This window comes from Felis catus, chromosome D4 (genome assembly GCF_018350175.1).
Source record: "Felis catus isolate Fca126 chromosome D4, F.catus_Fca126_mat1.0, whole genome shotgun sequence".
Taxonomy (NCBI): Eukaryota; Metazoa; Chordata; class Mammalia; order Carnivora; family Felidae; genus Felis; species Felis catus.
Window position 1 is genome coordinate 13,367,648 of NC_058380.1, and position 18,739 is coordinate 13,386,386.

Here is an 18,739-nt window from a genome sequence, read left to right on the forward strand (position 1 = left end):
TATTCAAATCTTAACATTTAAGCCACAATATTATTTGAGCCCACAATAAACAGCAAGTGAAGGATAAAGCCGAGCATCACATATTCTCATTAATGTTGCATTAGGAGTTGCTACAGAATAAAATGCAGGATTACCGAGGAGGGAGGATGTCCTAGAAATAGGACTGCATGGCTGTTTTCTTGTAATGAAATATGATTTAAACTCAACTAACTTAAATATCAAAAGCAGTTTCCATAAACACTTTGGCAAAGGGAAGAGTAGTTCATTTTAAATATTCATTGAAAACAGGACAACACCACGTGTGTTTAACTGAGATTTGGGCCTCGAGAGACAGGAAGTGGGGTAGAGGAAAATGGCTGAGAAGTATGGTACATGTACTCACCTGCACTGAATGCAATAACCAAAGGTAGGTAACCTTGAACTGTGGGGCTCCAGTTACCATATCCTCCAAACTCTGGATTGGATAAAGGGATGTATACCTTTGACTTTTTTCCAAAAAGTTAGATTTTACTTTTTGAATGTAATAGAATTGTTTCCTACCTTTTATGAGTTATATAAGAATAATGATAAGCAATGTGACTTTGGGTAGAAGAAACTTACATTCCATAGGGTATTTGGCATTACAATCGCTATCCTTATAGCAAATGTGTTTATATGCATGTGTAAGTTATAAGTTTTAAGAATAATTTGAAATGTGTAATTTGTATTTGGAAACAAATATGAATAACTTTTAAAAACTCCTATTTCCAAATGCATTCAAGAGACAAAAAGGCAAAAGGTATCAATTTTAAAGATGGTGTATTCAAAGGCATTAAGAAAATGCATGAAGAAAACATGTCCATAATTAAAAATAAGAATGTCTTCATAAATGTGACTTTTTGGTGGCTGGAATGGATTACAGACAGAACCCAGAAAATAGACCTAGATCCAAATATTTTTACCTCTTGGCTTCCAAATGGTAATAATAAAATGAAGTTTGAAATAAATTCACTTAAAGAAGTGAAACACAGGACTGATCACTATTTCACTCCATATATTCATTCCAGAGTAGACGATCAAAAAAGAGAAAAATGAACTCTCTAGAGAAACATAGAATTTTCTTCAAATGACAAGTCTTTTAGTATTTTCACCAAAGCTTTCTGGATTTGTGCCAAACTTTAAAATCAAAGTTTTATGATAAATCTTGCAGTTTTCCTATCCTGTATGTTTCTGTGTTTACAGGTTAATGAGTATATAATTGAACATCCTCCTCAGCATCAATTCTGTCAACTAACTCCCTGAAGTTAAGGAAGTCATATAACTGTGTTCCCTGGTTTCTGTTACTTTACCAACCTGCTGGATGCTGAAGGATTTTCTCTGGGCTGTCCAAAACATGTATTTGTCAATGTCTTTTTATGTTTTGGTTTATTTTTGAGAGAGAGAGAAAGAGCAAGCAAGAGCAAGAGAGAGCAAGAAAGAGCAGGGGAGAGGCAGAGAAAGGGAGAGAGAGAATCCCAAGCAGGCTCCACACTGTTAGTGTAAAGCCCGATGCAGGGCTTGGTCCCCTGAACCATGAAATCATGACCTGAGCCAAAATCAAGAGTTGGATTTTAACCAATTGAGTCACCCAGGCCACATCTATGTCTTTTTATAAATGCACCCAAGTCCTTTGAATGCACAGGACAGCATCAGGGGGTGCTGAGTCCTGGGTAGACTCAGGAATAACAAAGAAGGACACAAAGAACACAAAGGACAAGTGTGCAACACAGAAGGATAACGGGAGGATTTGGCAAGAAAAACATGGTATTTGATGATTCTGCGATTAGGCCTGGTACAAACTAAGAATGTTTTGGGTTTGCTTCATGAGCATAAGTGACAACCATGGGTAAAAAAAAATTGGTTTGGGAATCAGCTACACTTGGCTTTGAATCCCAGTTTTGCCACAAGCAGATTATTTACGCTTTCCCAGCCTCTGCTTCCTCATCACTGAAAGGGAACAAAATATGATTTCATAGTGTTGTGAAGATTAAGTCAAGCAATATATAAAATATATGTAATATATGCATACCACCTGGAATACATGAAGTGGAACTTGAAAAGTTATTATGATAGTGTAAGTATCTGTTTCCTCAACTTCTCCATCCTACAAATGAGTAATGAATAATCCCTACAACCGGAAACTTGCTGAGAAGTACATAAAATGCCTACTACAATGAAATTTTCCTCTCCCTCAGAATATGTTTTTGTTTCTTTCACCCATGAGTGTCTTCCGAGAGGAGGAGCTGAGGTACAGCTCTGGGCAATTTAACTGGGGGGTTTATGAATTGTGCCTTGGAATGACCAGAAAACCCAGCTAGGGGGTTCCTGGGCTGACACAAATTCTGTAGGTGAGACACGCATTCTAGAAGGTCTGATATCAAGTTCTCAGAGAATAAAGCGCGAATTGCTACAAAACCCTTCCTAGGTGGACCCCAGACTACCTCACAGCCTCATCATCTATCACTTCTCTCCTCCTTTGCAACTAAACCTTTTTCTCCATCCCATCCCTTCTTCTACCTCTCCATACCCATGGCTATCTCATTAACTCTCACTCACCCAGTTGAAATACTCTCTTCTGTGAAGACTTCCCAGATTCTGTGGGTAGTTGGTTTTCCTCTTTCCTCTAGGCTTATAGCACTCTGAGACTTCTGAGCACATCTCTATTGTAATACTTACTGGGTTGTATGGAATTAGGCTGTTAGTGGGTTTGCCTTCCTGACCAGGCTGTGAGCACCTCCAGGTTCAAAAACTCAATTCATTCGTGGTATCACATTGGTGCCTACTATGATACTAGAGTATCAGGGCATTCAAGAAGTGTTAGGTGAAGTAAAGAATGAAAGCTGGGGATATTTTAAATAACAAGGCTGACTCACACAATTATCTAACGTGTATCTGGGGCGCTTGGTGTGACTCAGTTGGTTAATACTGGGGTGCTTGGGTGACTCAGTTGGTTAAGCAGCTGACTTTGGTTCAGGACATGATGTCACGGTGAGTTCAAGCCTCGTATCGGGCTCTGTGCTGACAGCTCAGAGCCTGGATCCCGGTTCAGATTCTGTGTGTATGTATCTCTCTGCCCTTCCCCTGCTCACACTCTGTCTCTCTCTCTCTCAAAAATTAACATTAAAACAATAAAAAAAAATACTATTGAGGGGTGCCTGGGTGGCTCAGTTGGTTAAGTGTCTGACTCTTGATCTTGGCTCAGGTCATGATCTCACAGTTTGTAAGCTTGAGCCCCACAATGGGCTCTGTGCTGATAGCACAGAACCTGCTTGGGATTCCATCTCTCCTTCTTTCCACCTCTCCCCCACTTATGCACATACTCTTTCTCTAAACGAAAAAAATAATAATACTATCCAAACAGGAAGTTATTTACACTTTACAGGTGACCCGCAAATCTACCTAACCTTTGACCTGTACACATTGAAAATGCATTATATTACCTATTGTCTTTTTGCATCTGTTTTGCCCCTTTCCTCAGGGATCTTTGCCCTATATATTTGGGTCACCGGGCACCAGGACTGATTCCAAGAATAGGTAGGCACCCAGATATGTTTTCTAGATAAGACTTAAAGATAATCTTGTTAATATTTATGACGTTAAAAAGAGGAAATAGGTTTTTTTTTCCCCCTAGCATAATAAGTGCTCTGCACCATATCTTCTGGTATGCTGTTCACTCCAATCATTTCCCCATTTTCAAATTTGCTCTAATGTGCTTCAAAGCTGCAAGGCTTATGAAAAGGAGTATGAGTGGTCCAGTAAGTGCCAAAAAAAAATGGTCTGCAAATACTGGCACATTCATACATGTTCCTTCTTGCAAACACTTTATGGGCTTGCCAAAGACACCTGGCATTGCTTAGCACCGGGAATGACTTGGGCTTCAAAACATGGCAGAGAGAGCTTTCTTGGGGCAATTGATCCATGGAAGTCACTTTATAATTTACAGTTTGTGAAGTTTTGAAAGTTAATTGTATGGCATAAATGCACTGTCACTTCAAAAAGGGTAGCAAATTAACACATAAATAAATGATTACATGTACCAGTTGTGAGAGGTGAACAACAGTATTGCTTTCCTTTGATTCAATCTGCAGGGATTTCTGAACCAAAATAAAACTTTATAAAAACTGAAGTCCATTCATTAAATTTTCTGTGAAGACCTGGTAGCCTTGAAGAGAGAGGGGAGCGTGTCATTCCTCTGTGAAGCTTCAGCTAAGCGTAGGGTTCTGTACTTTATAGTCCCCGACAGAATATTTCATTATTAACTCTTTAGAATCAGATAAGGAAACCTAGTAGAACTGGTAGAAATGGAAAAGGCTCAGCTGGAAAGCAACTGATTTATTCTGACACCACTGTGGGCTAGAAGAGGTGAGGAAATCAGCACCGATCATGGTTTGATCACTACCAGGCTAATGAGTGTTTTTGGTAATGGTTCAGATAAACACACAGCTACAACCTTTACCCTCAGGTGCTCTGGGGGCTTGTTTCACACAAGCCTCCAACTGTTACAGTTCTTCTGACTCCGTAAACAGATTTTCATTATGAAAAATGGGATGAACTCTCTCTGTTCAGGAGAAGAGCAGTCCCTGTAGCTGAAGTCAACGAAGACCAAGCTCTTTCTGACTCAGTTCAGCTGACTCCAAGCTCCCACACCAAAGAGGAAATTCGAATATCATTTCTCTGCTATCACTCACATTTGTCAAGATCTTGCCGGCTCTCGACATCCCAGATCCTACAAAAGATAACTGGCTTATCACCAGTTTTTGATCTCTGCTAACTCATATACCTTCTGAAGCAAATCAGCCCAAGGCATTAATTATCTTACACTTTTGTTCAATACTAACTCAATGAGGAAATGTGCCATGAGCTGAATAGAGTTTTAAAGGAATTATGTTATATATATAATTTTTAAAGTTTATTTGGGGGGGGGGCATACAAGTAGGGGAGGGACAGGGAGAGAGAGGGAGAGAGAGAATTCCAAGCAGGCTCCACATTGTCAGCACAGGCCTCAAACCCACAAACCATGAGATCATGACCTGAGTCAAAACCAAGAGTTAGACACTCAAAGGACTTGAGCCATCCAGACGCTCCTATATACTTTGATGCATCTTCCCCAGGTAGCAAGAGTTGATGAGACAACTTCATAAATGCCCATTTCAAAATGAAATAAATTTTCAAAAGTGTTTAGTGGAAAGTAGACAGACTGGCACAGAAACAGGCACTGAGCTTGGACTTAGATTTAGGTTCTCTTCTCTGGTTTCCCTCCTCAGTTTGGCCACAAACTAGCATCTCTGGGAAAATCTCTTATCTCCCTCCCTGTGCCCTCATGAGAAGATGTATTTATGATTCTAAAATCAATCCTTTGAATATCTGGATTGTACGATGCTACAGGGGAAACAGTAAACATGGTAATGTTTTAGAATATTTCATTCTTGCTGAAATAACTCTGCAACACATTGCAGGCAGAAGAGTCCAAAGTTACTGAGACCATACAAATCTCCCTGTAGACAAAAACAAAACACACACACACACACACACACACACACACACACACACACAGTATTTTAATTGACTGCCAATTTTTGAGTTAAAATAAATTAAACATATTTGTAAGAAGCATACTCATTGACTCTTTTGTGAGGAACTCTCACCAGAAAAGCAGCTTCAAAATGTACCTGACTGAAAATGTGCCCATCAGTAAACAGAGATTTGAAGGTTTACTGGATGGATTGTGAAATCTTTCCAAGTTCCTGGGGCAGGAGAGCTCTAGAAATTGTATTTGTGATTCCTTGTGCCTCTCCTAGGCCCTGCAGAAATCGGCTGAGAACCTGATTAGATTCTCAGACTAAAAGCTCGCAAATGTTTTGGGAGGCGGTTGATTGTAAAGAACTCTTGTTATGATTTAATACAGTTCTGAATTTTGACCTCTCAGTTGGTTTCTGAGGAACTGTTTTCTAATTTCCGATGAGGACCCTCTCCTCTTATTACATTGCTTCATGTACATTGCTGTCCAGTAAGTAAGCAGAAGTCGCATAGCCACTTATAGGACTCTGAGATCTGCTGGGATGGGCCCCAGGACATGGGGCTGTGGGACTTTAAGAGCAAGGAGGTGCTGGGTATGCAGAATGGGGGCAGAGTGAACTACAGTCTTGTCACGAGCTTTGAGCTGTTTCCTGAGGTTGCTTCTAACACTACAGAAACCTGGACAGATTCTGAACAACAAACTCCAACATGCAGTAGCCATATCCTGTCCGCTTCCTCAGGTCCTAATCCCTTCACGGTTCACTGAGCCCCAAGCCTGCTCCCTTTATGGTCACCAATGACTCTTTGTTTGCTTAAGGCTGTTGTTCTTTTCCAAAATTCTCCCCAAAGCTATTTTCTGTATCAATGACAGAACTCTCCAAAGTGAGCAGGAGGTTCCACCTACTATTGCTGCTAATTACCCAACGGTCCCCGAAACTTCTCTTAGATGTCGATACTTAACTCCTCCCTTTCTCTCCTGTGTTAATTATTCAGTAAGATTAATGACTTCCCACTCTGATTTCAGCAGCAGAGCAAATATTAGCCAGCTCAACTGCCCAGAGCAGTACAGGATCTGAATAGCAGCGGGGAGATTTACCTAATATGCTTCAAGGAACAGTTTCTTGAGATAAATCAACAAACTCCTAATTGGGTTATAGAGATTGGACATACCCACAGGGTTGATTTTGCCAGTGAACAATTGGAGAGAGAAATTTCCTAAGATAAATCTAATTAAAGTTTATACTGAGAGACAGAAGAGGAAGTCTGAAGGAGAGACAGCTCCGTCTTTTGATTGAGTGCTGAATTAGGAAACAGAGTTGCCCCAACCTTTCCCAAGCATCTTGTTCACTCTTTCTCTGGCCCTGGGGTGAGAGAACTCCTCCATGTACCCATCTATTAAGGTAAAATTAATTAATCCTGCTAATGACTTAAGATGCTGCTCCCTGAAGCGTGAAGGGTGTGTGGAAACAGAGTGCTTAAAGTCCTTTGGAATTCAGCTTGATGAAGCATATTCTCCATTATAATTACAGTACCCTACTTTCTAGCTCAAGAAGCTAAAGTGAGGAATCATTATTTAAGACCCACAACACGGGCGCTCAGTTGGTTGGCTTTAACCTCCTGCCGTGAATTTAGGATTCCTGAAGGTGCTGGAACCCCTGTACAAAGCGTATGAAACTATTTCCTGGGGGATACTAGCCAGAACATATGTGCCAGCCACTGTTAAAAGCAAAAAAAAGGCAAGTAACGTCTGATAACTTACTGAAGATTCACTATAACCTTTTGAATTAGATGCAGATATGATCACCAGTTTACAGATGAAGAAACTTACCCACAGAAAGGTGAAACATTTTGCTTAAGTTCTCCAATCTGAAGTGGCAAAGTTTTTCATCATCGAGTGATACTGTCTATTTGAAACCTTGTTAGGGCTCCATTGGAGTGTAAAGACATGACTGGAGGATAATCAGGAGAAAATGGAGACAAGAAACTGGCTCAGTCTCAATCTCTTGGTTTAGCTGGTCAATCCATTAAAAATTCCTTGAGCATCTACAATGTGCTAAGTGTGATGCTAGGTGATGGAATGTTCCTTGCCATTAGGGGACTCACAGTACATTGGGGAACTAAAAGAAATACATAACAAAGGACGTAAACAAAATATATATATAAACATTTAACAGCATACACTATAAATGGAGTGAAGGAAACCGTCATGAAACAAATAGAACACCAAGCACAAACCTATTTCCATAACATTGTTAGAAAAGGTTTCTCTGAAGAGGCAAGTTTGGGGGCAGGGATGGCAAGTGGAGAGAAGGGGCATGTTAGATGCTGGGAGGGAGTGCCATGCATGGACCAGAGGAGAGAAGGAGCTAATTCGTATTTGAATAAATGAAAGATGGCCAGCATTGTGGTATCTTAGTGAAGGACAAAACGGACTCTCTTTTGAGATAGCATTACAGCTGAAGCATTTAAGATTCCCCTTTGAATGATGAACACTTCATGATTTCTAATGGTTTGAACTTAAAGAATGCAAGAACAGAATACGAAAATCATTCTGCAGCCTAAAGTGAAATCTGAGGGGGTATCAGTGTGCCATCGGCCCTGGGCTGAGCAGTGCTCCCATGTCCTGTAGATTCTGTTGATGCACAGACTGAAGCAGAAAGCCAAGAGGCATTTTACTGAAGGTGGCAAACTATCAGTTTCCAATTCACACTGCGAAAGACCCAGAGGGGTTGGATTGTACCAAATGGACATCTGGGCCAGACTTTGCTCCCCTGAATGTCAGGCACGTTCTTAGAACTCACTGGACTCTGGAAAAACAGATATGATTACCATTTATCTTGATTCCTCCAAGTAGTTTCAATCCCCAAATCATCAGTTAAAAAATTAAGCTGTCTCTATCAGTTCCAGAAAGAATCAGTAGAGGCCCTTGGAAATCTGGTAAAATATTTTGCTCTAAACCTGTAGGTTTTTTTCCTATAAAGTCTTACTGTATACTCTTTTCAACTTCCTTTTGGACATCATTTGATTTTTATCTGTGAGGCAAATGCATCAGGCAGCTCAGGCAAGACAGCACTAGCAGGAGCAATTGGCCTCCTGTTAACTGATATATTCTCCAGAAACAGATCTTTGAAAAGGAAGATACAACCTTCCTTCCGAAAAGTCTACCTTAGCACCATTTCCTGGATCCTTTTTAGAACCTTGAGAATCTCAAACAGTTACATATTTACATACACAACACACGCACGTGCACACACACAGTTGAACTAACCATTCAGGTGTAGTAGGGAGTCTCAAACGAAGCAGAGATTGACAAACACATTTAGGCCAAAAATACATGGAAGTCTAAGAGGAGACTCAAAGGAAAAGGATGGCAAGATTCAGAAAGAAGAGAAGCATCCCAACGTTAATAACCACATTGGCACATGGAGATGTTATTTATAAATCAACTCTGGCTCTTAGAGGTCAAAACACTGCTTGGAGATATCTCTGGGCAAGACTTTTTCTTGATCGTTATCATTTTTTCTATCTTCTTTCATAATGAATATTGATTCTATGTAACATATGCTTTCCATACTTTCCATCTCTAGTCATTCCGAGTTCAGAAACAAAGAGTTTGGGGTCAGATTGGGTTGACCCTTGGCTCCACCAGTTGTAGCTGTACCTTTGGGGAAACTACTAACCTCTGTAGATCATCTCTAATATGGGTGGTTTTGACCAGTGGCTCTCAAACTTTGGTGGCAAGCTAATAAAGAACACAAAAGCCAAGCTCTTTAAAGGATGATAGGGCCAGATCATTTGTATTTTCATCAAGTCCCCCAGGTGATTCTGAAACTCACTGATTTTGGAAATTAAAGATGAGCTACTTTAACAAGCACCTGGACATCTATAAATGTTTCCTAACTAGGATTTTGTAGTAAAATAGAAAGAGGGTTGTCTTTGCAATCTAAGACCTGAATTCCTATGTGGGTTCTCCTGCCTACTGACTGTGGGAGTTTGCCTAAGTCACTCAACTTGTGTGACCCAAAGTGTGTCCATTTGTTAGACAGGGATAATGATTCCCACACTGAGGGGTCATGGATTTAATGAGACAGGGTGGCTCACAGGAGGATGGAGGTTGGCCAAAGCAGAATCTCTTCCTGTATTTGTAAAGTCATTTAGAACCATCTAGACATAAAACTTACTCCATGAAAACTCTTTCAAGACTTTTTCAATAGATTACATATTTCTTGAATGTAGCAATTGAATACACAGCTGTCACTCCCTTTACCCATGATACTCAGTAAAATTTATGATACAAAATGTTTTGATTATACAATCCACAATTCCTGTAAAACCCATCAGGTTCTTACATCTACTCAAATAATCTGAGTTGACTTTCCCAAAAAGACTGATAACAGATTTTGTTCTGCTGGGTTACAAGTTATTTTTATTAACTAGGTGATCCAAATCCTCCTATGATCCAAATCATAACTGATGGCAAACGTGGGTCAGAGTTATTGAACTACGCTTCTGAGTTAAGCCATTCTTTTGCTTCATTAAATTAAAAAAAATTGTCATTTGGCTAAATGCTTTTGTATAGACTTCAAGGTCTCCAAAATATCTGATATTGAATACTAATTGTATTGGGTATTAGTTATTATGGTGATGATGATTTTACAGTAATTTTTCATAAAAAGAGAACTCCATAGGGTTACACAAGCAGCAGAAACAAGCTGGATCTGGCCTCTGCTTTAGCTGGCAGTACAAAGAAGGAAGTAGTTGGAAGGCTGGAGGTGGATGAATGGAAACAGAGAAAACAAGCCACAGCATCATTAATGGCCACCCTGCTTGAATAATCCCTCCTCCAATAAGCAAAAAAAAGGAAGCCACAAGCCCAAGTGAGCAACAGCCTTGGAACAAGGCATGTGATTCTCTGGTGTTTCTTTATTTTGTTCTCTGACTTCTGAGTGGGTTCAACTGCTTTAGACCACAGAGCCCACATCCTTCTCTTTCATTTCCACATCCCCAGCTTTCTCTTATTTTCCCATTCCTTTCTTTTCTCTCCCCCCTCCTCTTTTTTCTGATCTCTTTATTCTTCAATAAAGGTCACAAGTAAAGACTGATTTTAGATTCTCCCTATAAACACTTCTCCTTTCCTTCTCTACCAACACCCCTCATACCTTAAGGGGTTGAGTGTGGGTGATAAATATCATTTGACACCAATGAAAATACCTCCATGCAGAGAGTTTACACATCAAGAAACTTGATTTAAGAACACTTAGGGTAATATATAGCACAATTTAAGATCTCCCTTAAGATTCCCTAAAGATGATTAAAATGGCTAGAAGGACAGCAATAATCCCTGATTTTAAAAATTTTAACAGTGATCATTTGTGGTTTGCAAGGAAACATTTCTGCTCATTTATGTTTTGTAGGTTGTATTTTCTTCTGTTGTGTAGAAACAAATTAAATGCTCACAGGGAAGTGCACTCGCGCACACACACGCGCGCGCACACACACACGCGCACACACACACACACCACACAACTCTCAATAAAGCGAGGTGAATGATCAGAGATCAATGTATGTGTGTCTGTCCATGTTTTACGTTAAACTTAAGGCATCAACAGAAGCAAGTGCTGTCATTTTAGGGGCCACATTCAATTGTTTTTTGCTCTTAAATGTGTCATATCTAATCATAAAGTCTCTTTGGGAGTAGAGCATGGGCATAGGTATTTTTAAAAAGCTCCCTGGTGATTCTTATGTGCAGCCAGAGTGGAGAAATATTATTTACAAGGAAGTGAGAAGGCATAGAAGATTCTGCCTTGAATTTCTCAGGATGAAATAGAGCCCCTGCCCAGCTCTGCCACTTTTTTTCTAACCTATGATTCTGTTTCATTACCTTTTCCCCACAGCATTACTACCACTGAAATGATCTTTACAGACTTGTGTGTTATTTGTGAATAGCCACTCTTCTCTCTCAAGACTGTAAGCTCCAGTGAACCTAGACCAATGTTTGGTATAGGGCAGTTGCCCTATTATATATTTGTCAAATAAATGAATTTAAATCCATTAAGCATCAGCTTTCTCATCTTACTATGAGCAAAATACTACTACCTACCCTACTAGATCGCTGTGAAGATTCAGTGAAATCATGTCTACGTAAACTAATATGGATAGTGTGAAATGCCAAGAAATGTTATTCTTATTACTACAAGTCACTATCTATCCCAAAATATTTCCCCGAATAGTTCCTGGCTCATAATTTCCAATATTAGATTCCCTCATCTGGCTTTTGGCTGACTATTGTCAAAACATAAATTGCTTACCTTCACGGGCTAATATTAATTAGGTGAGTTCTTGTCACTTAGCCACCATTAGCAACTCGAAAATATTGAAAAATTTTCAAATAAATTTAAAATTGAGGGAGACTGTCTTATTCAGGCAGGACAGCTATAATGTGTAGGAAAAACTGGCTAGGAGGATAGAGGGGGGGATAAAAATGGGACAGTGCAGTCCCAAGAGGGCCAGAAAAGGGAGAAAGAAGTATGTGAGCAACAAACTTTGTTGACCCTGAATTGAGAAGATCTAGGGTCATCTCTGATCAGAAAGGTACAACAGTTATGCTTTTAGCCAACATCAGTTACGTACCTTTTAGGCTAGATGACTGCCATGTTCTACCGACTGAGTCAGCCAGATGCCCCGATGACTGCCTTATATCATTTAATTCTTAATACAACACAGCCCTCGGTGTACTGTCATCGCAATTTTAAAAAATGGGAAATCATAGCTCACAGATGTCCAGTTTCTCGAGAAGCAGTGACAATATAGTAGTGGTAAGGACACCGAATTTGCAGAGAAACAGGCTGAGTTAGAAACCCAGCTCTAACACATAGTGGCCATGGGACCTTGGACAAGTTACTTACATGTCCATGCATCAGTTTCCTCCTCTGTAAGGCAGGGATGATAATAATTACAACTACCATCTAGGGTTGTTATGATGATTAATTGCATTCCTATTGACAAAGCACTCAGAATACTGGCCCAGAGTTGGTAGTGTCTAATCATACATAAGAACATAGAGCTAATGATTGCAGAGAATAAGAACTATTATAAAGCTATTAAAATTTATACATATCTGGTGTATTTCACACCCTGAACACACATGCAACCAGCATCCTTACTGTGAAATGGAATATTACCTGTACCCAGAAGCTGCCCTCATGATTCCTTCTTGTCCTATTGCCTTCCCTCCCCCAGGGTAATCCCCAGTCTGACTTCTAACACACAGAATAGACTTTCTGTTTTTGTAACTTAGATAAATGGAATCACACAATGTGTAACCTTTTTGTCTGACCTCTTCCACTAAACATTATATTTATGAGATTCATTCATACTGCTGTGTGTTGATAAAAATTCTTTATTCTTCCTTCTGTATGATATTGTAAATTTATCACAATTTATACCTCCAATTTACCGTAGATGGGCATTTGAGTAGTTCCTAGATTGAAGCTATTATCAACAGTAGTGCCATAAACATTCTCCCAAGACCCTTTGATGAGCATGCCTACAAATTTTATTTTTTTATGTACTTATGAGTGAAATTTCTGGCCCACAAGGTATGAACACAGTGAGCTTTAGAATGTGGTGTAAAACAAAGTAGTTGTGCGATAGTGTAAAGAGTCCACTTATTTGTTGTTTCCATTATAGCTATTCTGGAGGGTGCAGACTGGTATCTCACTGTTATTTCACTTTCTATTTCCTTGATGACTAATGCAATTGAACACCTGGTTATTGGACATTTGGATCTTTTCTTGTGTGAAGCGATGCCAAGATTTAAACTTGCGTTTTTCTAGGTCAAAAGCCTGTGTTCTCTCTGTATCCGCACTTTGAAAAAAAAAATACCTCCCTCCAAAGGTTTTCGGAGCATTTTAGGTCCTGATTTAGAAACCAAAGGTATTCACTATTTTTGTTTTGTGTTCACTTTTTTTTCCTTCGGTAGTTTAGAAAATTATCTTCTGTTAATGGAGGGAGGAAAGGGGGTCTTCCATAAAAGACATTTTTGCTCTCCCTTTTGTTGCCATTCAAAGCAGGATTAAAAAATTATCTCGGCTCTGCAGGCCAGCTCAGAGCTCAGGGGAGGGGAAGCAGTAGACAAGAAGCTGACCTACTTTTGGAGGCTCCATGACACCATTTTTAGTGACTGCAAGGTGCTTTCACAACATTTACATCTGAAACGGAGCCAGGTGTGTGAGTGGGGGAAAAAGGCTGGGTGGATGTTGAGAATAATGACAATACAGGAAGTCTGTGAGTATTCTGCAGGGCAATGCAGGATTACAGTTTGGGGTTTCAAGTGTTACTTTCATTGTTAACACAGACAGGTATCCCTAAATTTCCTGCACTTCTTGCAAAGCTTTCTATGCAGGGACACTAAGTAGAGAAAATTACTAGCATAAGATATATCGCTTGTAAAACACCCTGTTTTTGCTTTTATTTGTATTTACCACAGTGCACAGGACTAACACCCAATTCCTTAACATCACCTGATTTTATACAGTATTAGTATCGTCCAGGGTACGGGTCCTATATTTTCATTCTCATCCTCAAAAGCCAATTTTTAAAAAACTTTTTGTATGAAAACACTAAATTGTTCTTCATTCTTATAAAAGGGTTCCAGCAAATGAATATATTTTCTTGACTTATGTTCAAATCACAGACTTTCTTCTGGATTTGAAAGAAACTTCTTCAAGAATTCTTCTCAAATATAAGTTGTTCAAGATCATTTTTTTTTTTTTTTGCATGGGAAAGTTGGGTAAGGACGTACATTTTTAATCACCTGTGCCAATCTGAACAGAGCTAAAAACAAAACATTCTTTAAAGGTTGCAACTGTATGCATTCAGCCCTATTCTGATCTTTCCTTGTCTTTCTCTCTAATGAAACACTAAGGCTTAAAAAACAAAGAGCTCTTTGATGGCTGTAATAAGTTGTTGGAGTGTGGATGCTCTTTGGTTTGGGTACATCTATGAAGGACTGAGACTGACCAGCAGTCTAGACTGTAGGTTAAAGATGAATGAATCTATTAACAATTGCAAAGACTGTCTTCAAAAACATGGCTTGGGCAGAAGAGAGACTATTAAACAAACAGCATCCTCATTAGGAATTTAGAATCAGCAAACAGGATTTCCGCCGTTCCCAGCATTTGGTATTCCGGCCACCATTCATGCATGGTAGGTGGCCGGCCCAAAAAGTAGTCCCTGCCCTTGGTGAACTCATAACATGACATTGGACCCACAGACACTTTGGACACGGATTTTCCTGGTAATTAATGCAGGAAGATGCTACATTTTTGCTTCAAAGGCTTGATCATATTGTATCTTTACTACAAACATTTCTGCTGTTTTGTCGATTCTGGATTTTTTTTTTTTCTACATCATGTTTTCAGGGAGAGAGTGCCCTCAGCTTAAATTTTCAGGATATTTCCTTGGCTCAGCAATTTTACTTAAACTTACTTGTTTATTCAATTAGTACTTAAATACCCACTACAGGCTAAGCATGGACATAAGCCCTGGACAAATTGTGTCCTATGAACTAGACATGCTCTATGGCTTCCTGGAGCTCATACGTAGTCCCCTGAGGGTGAGGGAGGGAGCAGTAACTAGGTGGACTGTTAGATGTGTATTTTATTGGAATTTCAGTGCTATCGGGGAAATAAATTACATGCAATGATAAGGACTAACAAAAATGGGGATCCAATCAGATCTGGAATTTCTCAATTCATAGAACTGACAAAAGGCACATGTACCAGGAACATAGACTCTAAAGGCAAGAGAAGAACGAGTTGTAAATGGGGATATATCATAATGCAATCACTGGACATTTGCACAGGATAGCTGTAGAAAGCTATTCATCATGGCATTGTTTGTCATACTGGAAAACTGAAAAATGAGGCTTTGTCTCTAACAATACGGGAATTATTCAATGAATTAATGTTTATGCTTACAATTCAAAATTATTCATTATTAAAAGTAAGACTGGAGATAGATGATAGTGTTATCTGATGGCTCTTGAAGATAGATCCTGAAACCAAACTGCTTAGGTCCAAACTGAGGTTCAGCCACTTAGAAGCTGTATGACCTTGGGCAAGTCATACAACCTCTCCATGCTTTCATAATCTTATCTGTAAAATGAACACAATAATCTAAGATAGGGCTGTTCTGGAATTTATGAGTTAATATAAGTAATCTAAAAAGTGTCTTTGAATATTGCCTGTTATCGTTTACTTACTTAGAAAGCTGGCCATCACGAAGTCCAAAATGTAGGTTACCCAACTATACAAATAGTATGTCTCACATATTTTTTTTAATATTCTTACATAAAAAGAATACAACATAATAGAGAGTATTCATGGTGGTTCTATCTGGATGGTGACTGTAATCTTCTTTTTTTTCTGTATTGTATGTGTTGCATTTCTACAATTAGCCTATATGACCATAACCAGATTAATAAAGCAAGTTCCCTTTTACAAAAACACATTTTTCTATTTCCATATCAAAAATCTTCCAGTGAAGGGATTTCAAAGCATGTTGGTACAGAAATCTATGAATGCAGTGGCAGTTGCAAAATGTCACCTCTTTTGATGGCTATAGCTCCCCTCTCTCTTTCGTCTGCCATTAAAAACCACTTTCCAGGGTGCCTGGGTAGCTCAACCAGTTAAGTGTCTGACTTGTGGCTCAGGTCATGATCTCGTGGTTGGTGAGTTACAGCCCCGAATCAGGCTCTGTGCTCACAGTGCAGAACCTGCTTGGGATTCTCTCTCTCTCCCTCTCTCTGCCCCTCCCCTGGTGTCTCTCAAAATAAACTTTTTTTTTTTTTTAAAGCACTTTCCAATGTGTTAAGCACTATGTCAAGCACTGGGGATACAGTGATAACTAACATAACTAACATGACATTTCCCCCTATAAACAGCTTGCAACCCAGCTGAGATACACAGAAGTAATAGGTATACAAAGTCCTTTGGGTGCCCCAACTGGTCCCATGGGTCTGCAGGTTCTCGTGGAGGATGTGACTCATCAGGTGAGCCCGGGGAAATCGGAAGGGACAAATGGAATGGTTTAGGTAGGGTGGGGCACAGTGCTCTAGGCAGGTGCAGCTGTGTGCAGACAGCATGGTGTGTGCAGAGCCACAAGGCATTAGATAAGCTGCAGCCTCAGGGAGGGAGGAAGTGAGCCTGAAGAGCTTGGAGAAGATGAAATTCTGGAAGGAATTCTCTGTCCTGGTAGGGAATTTGAACTCAATCCTAAAGACAGTGAATGGGGGGGCTGCTGGAGAATAGGAAGGAAATATAATGGTGATCAGATGTGTGTTCATAGGAGTTATTTTTTTTAATGATGCCAATTTTGGGGGGAAACTCAACATTCTTTCATTTCTTTTTTTTTTAATTTTTTTAACGTTTATTTATTTTTGGGACAGAGAGAGACAGAGCATGAACGGGGGAGGGTCAGAGAGAGAGAGAGACACAGAATCTGAAACAGGCTCCAGGCTTCTGAGCTGTCAGCACAGAACCTGACGCGGGGCTCGAACTCACGGACTGTGAGATCATGACCTGAGCTGAAGTTAGCCGCTTAACCGACTGAGCCACCCAGGCGCCCCAACATTCTTTCATTTCTAGTGGCAGAAATTGTCTCCTTCATCTGAAACATGAGAATGGCCAAGGTAGCCTGCTTCTCTTTCCTGTGCCTGAACCACAGAGCAAACAGATTCCCACTGATGGAGTCCGTGTGCAAGCTGGAAGCTGGCCGAGTGTAGTTTGGCAGTGCACTTTGGAAGAACACGAACACAGTTCACTTTGGCATGACTGATGAGATGTTCATACCTTGTTTACTTAGACTTGAAAACAGTGATTTGAAGAGCTCTCAGTGTAGTCATGATCTTCTCTTAGATTGAGATGGTGCTGTCTATACTGTGGTGCAGTTTCTAGCAAAACCCGCTAAAGCTGACTTATTTAAACAATTTAGAAAGTATTTAAGTAGCAACAGGACTTTCTCTCTAAGCAGTGCCTCAGGACAGATGCGTTTAAACTCACAGCAGAACGTGATTTGTGACCTCAAAACATCTTTTCAGAAATCTCTATTTGCTGTTAATAAAGAGCCGTCACAAACTCACGGTGTTATTTTTCAAGTGGCTACAATACAGTTTTGAGTTGCCCCATCAAACCCAGATAGGCAAACCTCCTCCACAGTATTTTCATGGATTTGGATGCTATATGAAGTATGTGCACCTGACAGTATCACAGAAGGAAAAATAAGGTGGTTGAGAATAAATAAACCTGTGACCTGCCAGTACTACATGGATTGCACGAGAATCCTTTGGAAAATGCATCTCTTTCAAGAAACAGGATTCTTTGAGTTGAGGCACTGAGAATGGAGGTCGCTCCACAGTTAATGGACAGACAGGTTCTGGGGCCAATGGAATTAAGCAAAATGAAGAGCAGAGGAGAAAGCCGACATGATGACCTATGAATTCAGTGAAATTAAGCATCTGAAAAGGCCTGTTAAATTTTACCCATCCTCTCCAGCCTGCATTGTAGTCTTTTCTTAATTGTTTTTTAAACTTTATTTTCTAGACAGAGAGAGACAGACCATGAGTGGGGGAGAGGCAGACAGAGAGGGAGACAAAGAATCCGAAGCAGGCTCCAGGCTCTGAGCTGTCAGCACAGAGCCCGATGTGGGGCTCCAACTCCTGAACTGCAAGACCATGACCTGAGCCGAAGTTGGATGCTCAACCGAATGAGCCACCCAGGCGCCCCTGTAGTCTTTTCTTATAACACATCTACCTTGCTGTTTTATTTGTTTTTCAATTACTCAGCCTTCAAGTTTGCTGATCTCTTATAGAAAAATATTCTGATTCAATCAATTTAGCTTGGGGAAACAATTGTTAGATTTTGCATCTCAGGCTTCAGCTTTAGTAGATGGTTAACAAGTAATTATGTTAAACTTCTTGAAAAAATTTTCAGTTCAATATAAGAAATTAAATATGCACACCAAGTGACCATCTTTTTTAAAAAAATGAAAAGAGGACAGTAACAACATTCTATTATCCTGTAAGTAATTAAATTATGGATTAAAGGAGTTTGCCTTAAATGTCAAACATTCTATTCAATTTTATCCCATTACATTGCTGGCTCGTCCTCATAAAACACACTCTATAAATCATGTTGTGCCATTA

General features: G+C 39.8%; 1 protein-coding gene across 11 annotated transcripts in view; it reads right to left on the minus strand.

The window, feature by feature from the left end:
• TRPM3 (transient receptor potential cation channel subfamily M member 3) overlaps positions 1-18,739 on the minus strand; it is an 804,873-nt gene that overhangs the window by 308,443 nt on the left and 477,691 nt on the right. The window lies entirely within an intron of this gene.